The 8,623-nt window shown below is 47.5% G+C and overlaps 1 long non-coding RNA gene across 3 annotated transcripts; it reads right to left on the bottom strand.

Moving 5' to 3' along the window:
- Positions 1-669: 669 nt before the first annotated feature.
- On the bottom strand, positions 670-1,791 carry LOC127911488 (uncharacterized). Of its 3 annotated transcripts, none has more exons than XR_008078725.1 (3): positions 1,689-1,791; positions 1,269-1,394; positions 670-808 (listed from the first exon to the last, which is right to left on the bottom strand). It is a non-coding gene; the product is annotated as an uncharacterized LOC127911488 (long non-coding RNA). The 3 variants fall into 3 exon arrangements; XR_008078724.1 differs by having other exon boundaries at positions 712-808; positions 1,102-1,394; XR_008078726.1 differs by having other exon boundaries at positions 712-808; positions 1,102-1,394; positions 1,731-1,791.
- Between the last annotated feature and the right edge of the window lie 6,832 nt (positions 1,792-8,623).

The raw sequence follows: 8,623 nt of genomic DNA, 5'->3' as shown, positions 1-8,623 counted from the left end.
TTTTGCGGCCACCACTATACTTGAAAATATGGAAAGTGGTACTCAGTAATGTGTTATATTGGATTTGCCCCAAACATAACACTTTGTATTCAGGACAAAAAGTGAATTGCTTTGCCCAATTTTTTTTCGGTATTACTTTTAGTGCCTTGTTACAAACAGACTACATGTTATTATTACTTTAGTGCCTTGTTACAAACAGACTACATGTTTTTGAATATTTATATTCTGTACAGTGTTCCTTCTTTTCACTCTGTAATTTAGGTTAGTAATTGTAGAGTAACTACAATGTTGTTGATCCATCTTCAGTTTTCTCCCATTGTCCTCAAGGTGAAATCCCTGAACTGTTCCCTTCCTCTCCGGCAAACTGAGTTAGGAAGGACGCCTGTATCTTCGAGGTGACTGTTTTTTTTTTTTTACCCATCTAACAATAGGTGCCCCTCTTTGAGAGGCACTGGAAAACCTCCTTGGTCTTTGTGGTTGAATCTGTGTTAGAAATTCACTGCTTGACTGAAGGACCTTACAGATAATTGTATGTGTGGGGTACAGAGATGAAGGACATTACAGATAATTGTTTGTGTGGGGGTACAGAGATGAGGGACCTTAGAGATAATTGTATGTGTGGGGGTACAGAGATGAGGGACCTTACAGATAATTGTATGTGTGGGGGTACAGAGATGAGGGACCTTACAGATAATTGTATGTGTGGGGGTACAGAGATGAGGGACCTTACAGATAATTGTATGTGTGGGGTACAGAGATGAGGGACCTTACAGATAATTGTATGTGTGGGGGTACAGAGATGAGGGACCTTACAGATAATTGTATGTGTGGGGTAGAGAGATGAGGGACCTTACAGATAATTGTATGTGTGGGGGTACAGAGATGAGGGACCTTACAGATAATTGTTTGTGTGGGGGTACAGAGATGAGGGACCTTACAGATAATTGTATGTGTGGGGGTACAGAGATGAGGGACCTTAGAGATAATTGTATGTGTGGGGGTACAGAGATGAGGGACCTTACAGATAATTGTATGTGTGGGGGTACAGAGATGAGGGACCTTAGAGATAATTGTATGTGTGGGGGTACAGAGATGAGGGACCTTACAGATAATTGTATGTGTGGGGGTACAGAGATGAGGGACCTTACAGATAATTGTATGTGTGGAGTACAGAGATGAGGGACCTTACAGATAATTGTATGTGTGGGGGTACAGAGATGAGGGACCTTACAGATAATTGTTTGTGTGGGGGTACAGAGATGAGGGACCTTACAGATAATTGTATGTGTGGGGGTACAGAGATGAGGGACCTTACAGATAATTGTATGTGTGGGGGTACAGAGATGAGGGACCTTACAGATAATTGTATGTGTGGGGGTACAGAGATGAGGGACCTTACAGATAATTGTATGTGTGGAGGTACAGAGATGTGGGACCTTACAGATAATTGTATGTGTGGGGGTACAGCGATGAGGGACCTTAGAGATAATTGTATGTGTGGGGGTACAGAGATGAGGGACCTTAGAGATAATTGTTTGTGTGGGGTTACAGAGATGAATGACCTTACAGATAATTGTATGTGTGGGGGTACAGAGATGAGGGACCTTAGAGATAATTGTATGTGTGGGGGTACAGAGATGAAGGACCTTACAGATAATTGTTTGTGTGGGGGTACAGAGATGAGGGACCTTACAGATAATTGTATGTGTGGGGGTACAGAGATGAGGGACCTTACAGATAATTGTATGTGTGGGGTACAGAGATGAGGGACCTTACAGATAATTGTATGTGGGGGGGTACAGAGATGAGGGACCTTACAGATAATTGTTTGTGTGGGGGTACAGAGATGAGGTAGACATTCAAAAATTGTGTTAAACATTATTAATGCACAGAGTGAGTCCATGCAACTAATTATGTGACTTGTTAAGCACATTTTTACTCCTGAATTTATTTAGGCTTGCCATAACAAAGGGGTTGAATACTTAGTGAGTCAAGACATTTCAGCTTTTAATTTTTTATTAATTTGTAAACATTTCTAAAAATCATAATCACACTTTGACATTATGGGGTATTCTGTGTAGGCCAGTGACCCCAAAAAAATCTAAATTATATCCATTTTAAATTCAGCCTGTAACACAACTAAATGTGGAAAAAGACAAGAGGTTTGAATACTTTCTGAAGGCCCTGTCTAAAGATGTGTACAACGAGTGGGTCTAATCCTGAATGCTGATTGGTTAAAACTGCATTCCAGTCGGTGTGTCTATTCCACAAATTACCACCGGCTAAATCTATGACGCTAAAATGCCTATTCACTCTGTTCCATCTGACTGAGCAATCCACTGTCTCATCAGCCACTGTCTCCACTATTAAAAGCATCTAGACATAATCTCACATGTCTTTTAGACCAACATTTAGTTTTCAACAGCGGAGATTTGTATAAACATTGCTGTCTGTATCTGTCCATAGTAACGATCGTGTCGGGAATCGGGATGAGACAGACAGACAGGCAGGCAGGCAGCTTTCCTTTCTAGTTTGCTGTCTTTCCAGCTTCAGTTTGATTGTGTTAGCTGTGTTGTTGGCTATCTCCTCTGAACAATTGTAATGAGTTTCCTCCTCTTCTTCCGAAGAGGAGAGGCGAAACGGATCAGAGGACCAATACGCGGCGTGGTTATTTTCCATGGTACTTTTTTAATGCTTTAAGGTACACATGAACAAACTAACAAAACAAGAAATGTGAAAACTCAAAAAACAGTCCTATCTGGTGCACACACAGAGACAGGAAACAATCACCCACAAACACACAGTGAAACCCAGGCTACCTAAGTATGATTCTCAATCAGAGACAACCAATGACACCTGCCTCTGATTGAGAACCATACTAGGCCGAAACATAGAAATTCCCAAAACCTAGACAAACAAACATAGACTGCCCACCCAACTCACGCCCTGACCATACTAACTAAACACAAAACACAGAAAATAAAGGTCAGAACGTGACAGTACCCCCCCCCCAAAGGTGCGGACTCCGGCCGCAAAACCTTGACCTATAGGGGAGGGTCTGGGTGGGCGTCTGTCCGCGGTGGCGGTTCTGGCGCGGGACGCGGACCCCACTTCACCCTTGTCTTTGTCCGCCTTATTTTCCGCCTCCGTGGCTTTCTCACCATGGCAACCCCTCTCAATGACCCCACTGGACAGAGGGGCAGCTCGGGACAGAGGGGCAGGGGCTCTGGACAGAGGGACAGGGGCTCTGGACAGAAGGACAGGAGCTCTGGACAGAGGGACAGGGGCTCTGGCGCCTCTGGGCTGAGGGGCTCCGGCAGCGGCGCCGGACAGGCGGGACGCTCCGGCAGCGGCGCCGGACAGGCGGGACGCTCCGGCAGCAGCGCCGGACAGGCGGGAGGCTCCGGCAGCGGCGCCGGACAGGCGGGAGGCTCCGGCAGCGGCGCCGGACAGGCGGGAGGCTCCGGACAGGCGGGAGGCTCCGGCAGCGGCGCCGGACAGGCGGGAGGCTCCGGCAGCGGCAACCGGACAGGCGGGAGGCTCCGGCAGCGGCGCCGGACAGGCGGGAGGCTCCGGCAGCAGCGCCGGACAGGCGGGAGGCTCCGGCAGCGGCGCCGGACAGGCGGGAGGCTCCGGCAGCGGCGCCGGACAGGCGGGAGGCTCCGGACAGGCGGGAGGCTCCGGCAGCGGCGCCGGACAGGCGGGAGGCTCCGGCAGCGGCGCCGGACAGGCGGGAGGCTCCGGCAGCGGCGCCGGACAGGCGGGAGGCTCCGGCAGCGGCGCCGGACAGGCGGGAGCACCTGCAGAGAGGAGACAGAGAGACAGCCTGGTGCGTGGAGCTGCTACAGGAGGCAGCGGCGCCGGACAGGCGGGACGCTCCAGCAGCGGCGCCGGACAGGCGGGAGGCTCCGGCAGCGGCGCCGGACAGGCGGGAGGCTCCGGCAGTGGCGCCGGACAGGCGGGAGGCTCCGGCAGCGGCGCCGGACAGGCGGGAGGCTCCCGGACAGGCGGGAGGCTCCGGCAGCGGCGCCGGACAGGCGGGAGGCTCCGGCAGCGGCGCCGGACAGGCGGAACGCTCCGGCAGCGGCGCCGGACAGGCGGGAGCACCTGCAGGGAGGAGACTGAGAGACAGCCTGGTGCGTGGAGCTGCCACAGGAACTACCAGGCTGGGGAGACTTTCAGGAGGCTTGGTGTTAGGAGGAGCCTGAAAGACCGGGCTGTGGGGGAGCACTGGAGCTCTGGTGCGCAACCTTGGCACCACTTCCCCAGGCTGGACAACTACTCGAGCCCGGACCCTCAAGAGTGCAGGCACAGGTTGAACCGGGCTGTGGGTAAGCACGGGAGATCTAGTGCTTACTACACGCACCTCTCCCCTAGGCTCCACTCCCACAGTTGCCCGGTACGAGCGGAGCGCAGGCAGAGGACGCACTGCACCCTCCCAGCGCCCCGGAGACACAGCACGCAGAGCCGGCGCAGGATAACCTGGACCAAGACTGCGTACCGGCGACCAGACCCGCTGAGCAGGCACCATACGCCCTGGCTCAATGCCCACACTCGCATGGCACTCTCGGGGCTGCCCTATAGCGCACCGGGCTATGGACACGCACTGGCGACACCGTGCGCTCAACCGCATAACACGGTGCCTGACCAGTAATGCGCTGCTCATAATAAGCACGAGGAGTGAGCTCAGGTCTGCTACCTGGCTTAGTATCACACCTCGTGTGCCCCCCAAAAAAAATTTGGGGCTGCCTCTCGTACCTGTCGCACTGCCGTGCTGGCTCCTCATATTGCCGCCGATCAGCTTTCGCTGCCTCCAGCTCTGCTTTGGGGCTGCGATTTTTCCCAGCCAACCTCATTCTCCTGTAACCTTCCTTGCATTGCTCCATCGAATCCCAGGCGGGCTCCGGCACTCTCCCTGGGTCGACCGCCCACCTATCTATCTCCTCCCAAGTTGTGTAGTCCAGATTCAGCTCTGATGCTGGCCGCTGTTGTTGTTGCTGCTGCTGCTGTCGTCGCTGTCCTTTACCACGCCGCTTGGTCCGATTGTGGTGGGTGATTCTGTAATGAGTTTCCTCCTCTTCTTCCGAAGAGGAGAGGCGAAACGGATCAGAGGACCAATACGCGGCGTGGTAATTTTCCATGGTACTTTTTTAATGCTTTAAGGTACACATGAACAAACTAACAAAACAAGAAATGTGAAAACTCAAAAAACAGTCCTATCTGGTGCACACACAGAGACAGGAAACAATCACCCACAAACACACAGTGAAACCCAGGCTACCTAAGTATGATTCTCAATCAGAGACAACCAATGACACCTGCCTCTGATTGAGAACCATACTAGGCCGAAACATAGAAATTCCCAAAACCTAGACAAACAAACATAGACTGCCCACCCAACTCACGCCCTGACCATACTAACTAAACACAAAACACAGAAAATAAAGGTCAGAACGTGACAACAATAGTATCCTGACAAAAGAGAGCACACTTTCTGCGCCAGGTCGAAACCACGCATCATTAGCTCATTGTTCTGGATGTATCCAAATAAACGTCACTAGAAAACAGCTTCAACAAATGCAGCTACTGTTGTTATTCTGTCTGCACTGTTTTGACGTGACTTTAAGTTAGCCGTAGTTGGCTAGCTAGTAAGAAAGGGAGGATAACGTTGCCAGCCAGTATGACAACGGAACATTTAAAACAACCAACTGAGTCGTGTCCATTGATACAGAACAAAAAGACTGAACGACTGGGTCACGTTTCTGGCAACCGAGTGGACAGATAGAACGAATGCCCAGCCGGCTTGGGTAGTCACCCTAGAGTTGTGTCGGAACTATATGTTGTGGAAGGGTGAAATGGTATGAATAAATAAATCAAAAATAAATAATAATATATATATATATATATATATATATATATATATATATATATATAATTTAACCATGGCATTGTTGAGTAATTATTTCTGATTGGCTTGAAGGGCATTCAAGATCGTGCATTATTTCACAATAACGCACAGTATATCAGCGCTGTAGAATTCAATGGCTATAGTTGATTCTTGTTCTATAGCATGATTGAGTGCTTTGGGAACACATAAATTGAATTAAAAACATTATTGGTCATTGTTGAATTAGAGTTTCGTACTAGCAAGCTAGGACTGATGATTTGGTTAGCTAAACTTAGCAAGTCTGTGTGTTTGGTTACCAATGCTACTACTGTAGCTATCTAGTAAACTTGCTAGCTAGGTACTTCAATTGATGTGGAACACATGTCTACCGGCAAATTAGCACCTTTTTTTTTGTGGTGCGTGTGTTCAATTATTGCCATTGTGGGAAAGGGTTTATAATCAACTCAGGGCTCAATGCGTTCTCTGGAAAACAATGCAACTCTGTGGAAGGTGAGTTCCACTTCGCTGGCTCGTCGTGGAACACCTTCCACGTAGTTCATTACTTTCCAGAGAATACATAGCTAGCCCCTCATTTATTATTCCTTACATATAAAGGTACTATTTAAAAATACACATTGGCTGGTGTAAATCTATGTAAGTCTGCACCTTTCACAGTTTCAGTTGAAGATAATAAAAAATAAATGAATGGTATAGTAACCACCCTGCATGTGATGGAGTTGTCTATTATGGTGTAACAGACATTTTACCATTCACAACACAGACTTCTATATCAGTAAAAATATGACATTAAATGTAAAACTTCTCGTAAAAGTCGTAGAGCTTTGAGAAATGACACGTTTTGACTTGTAAAACTGAGTGTTACGGGTTGCTGGTGACTATCTCAACCGATACTAGTGTATACTAGTACAGACTATAACTATCTGCCAGCACATCACTCATGAAACATCAGAGGGTTTGAGAAGCCATATCGCTGCAACAGATAGACGATGCCAGGTCCAGGGCTAAATATAATGTATTATTTATCATGGCCATGCGTGTGTGTGTGTGTGCGTGCGCGTGTGCTTGTGCGTGTGTGTGTGTGTGTTCAGTGTATGTCTGGGTTTGGTGTGTGTGTGTGTGTGTGTGTGTGTGTGTGTGTGTGTGTGTGTGTGTGTGTGTGTGTGTGTGTGTGTGTGTGTGTGTGTGTGTGTGTGTGTGTGTGTGTGTGTGTGTGTGTGTGTGTGTGTGTGTGTGTGTGTGTGCGTGCGTGCGTGTGTGTTCAGTGTATGTCTGTGTTTGGTGTATGTGTGTGTGTCTGTGTGTCTCGGTGGGAAAATGTGATAGTTGTTTCCTCTCAATGAATCACACAGCGGGCAGGAAGCCGATGCAAAGTGGATTGTTCAGTGTACTGGTAACATCTTAAATCCTGTTATGGTTAATGCTACGGTAATGCTGTTGTAAAATATTTAACATGACACTCGAGCAATTTATTATCTCGTGTTTTTAACCTTTGTTCATCCATGCATATCCTTTTGATTCTCCTGTAAGTGTACTGTAGATAAAAACAGGATTTTTTTCCCATTACATGGAGATTGGTATTTGTAGTAGAGAGAGAGAGAGAGATAGAGAGAGAGACAGAGAGGCAGAGAGAGAGATAGAGAGAGAGAGACAGAGAGAGAGAGAGAGAGAGAGAGAGAGAGAGAGAGAGAGAGAGACAGAGAGGCAGAGAGAGAGAGACAGAGAGAGAGACAGAGAGAGAGAGAGAGAGAGAGAGAGACAGAGAGAGACAGAGAGGCAGAGAGAGAGAGACAGAGAGAGAGACAGAGAGAGAGAGAGAGAGAGAGAGACAGAGAGAGAGAGAGAGAGAGAGAGAGAGAGAGAGAGAGAGAGAGAGAGAGAGAGAGAGAGAGAGAGAGAGAGAGAGAGAGAGAGAGAGAGAGAGAGAGAGAGAGAGAGAGAGAGATTAAAGTGAGTGAGACGGAGGAGAAATGAGAGACGCTTCGACCACTAAAAATGCCTGTAAGCACAGCACGTCAAAAAAGCTCTGTTTGGAAAGAACTACCAATTTAAAGGCTGTAGCAATTTATTTGTAAATTCAGGAGTCACCCACGGCAGAGGATTTCCTTTGATTAGTGTATTATTGTACGATACACTACATCTATAACGTCAAGCTCTTTTGTCAAATTGGAAACATGCCGCATTATTCCACGAGTCAATGAACATGGTACTATATATAATTAAAAAAAATATATATATATAAAAAATATATGCCATTTAGCAGACGCTTTTATCCAAAGCGACTTACAGTCATGTGTGCATACATTCTACGTATGGGTGGTCCCGGGAATCGAACCCACTACCCTGGCGTGACAAGCGCCATGCTCTACCAACTGTGCTACAGAAGTACTGTCTCCAGCTCTAAGTGTGTTCCTTGTGTAGCTTTGATAGAGACTTGAACATCTTATTTACAGTAACTCATTTCATCACATTATTTTGTCATAGACACCATCTCTGAAACTATCTACCTATAATGTCAATGGAAGTTAAAATATGTGTTGTTTTTTATTATTATGGCCAAACCATTTTTTAACAGAATCCCAGCTTTATAATTTGTGTTGTTTTCAGCAAACGGCATGTTGTTTTGGGATGTCAGTTGCCAAATAATTGTTGATTATTGCATATCCTAAAATTGCACCTGATTAAGACTGAATATATGACCTTTTAATAGACTCTATC

This window comes from Oncorhynchus keta, chromosome 24 (genome assembly GCF_023373465.1).
Source record: "Oncorhynchus keta strain PuntledgeMale-10-30-2019 chromosome 24, Oket_V2, whole genome shotgun sequence".
NCBI lineage: Eukaryota > Metazoa > Chordata > Actinopteri > Salmoniformes > Salmonidae > Oncorhynchus > Oncorhynchus keta.
The sequence above is the reverse complement of the archived record's forward strand: the minus strand, read 5'-3'. Positions and strand labels throughout refer to the sequence as shown.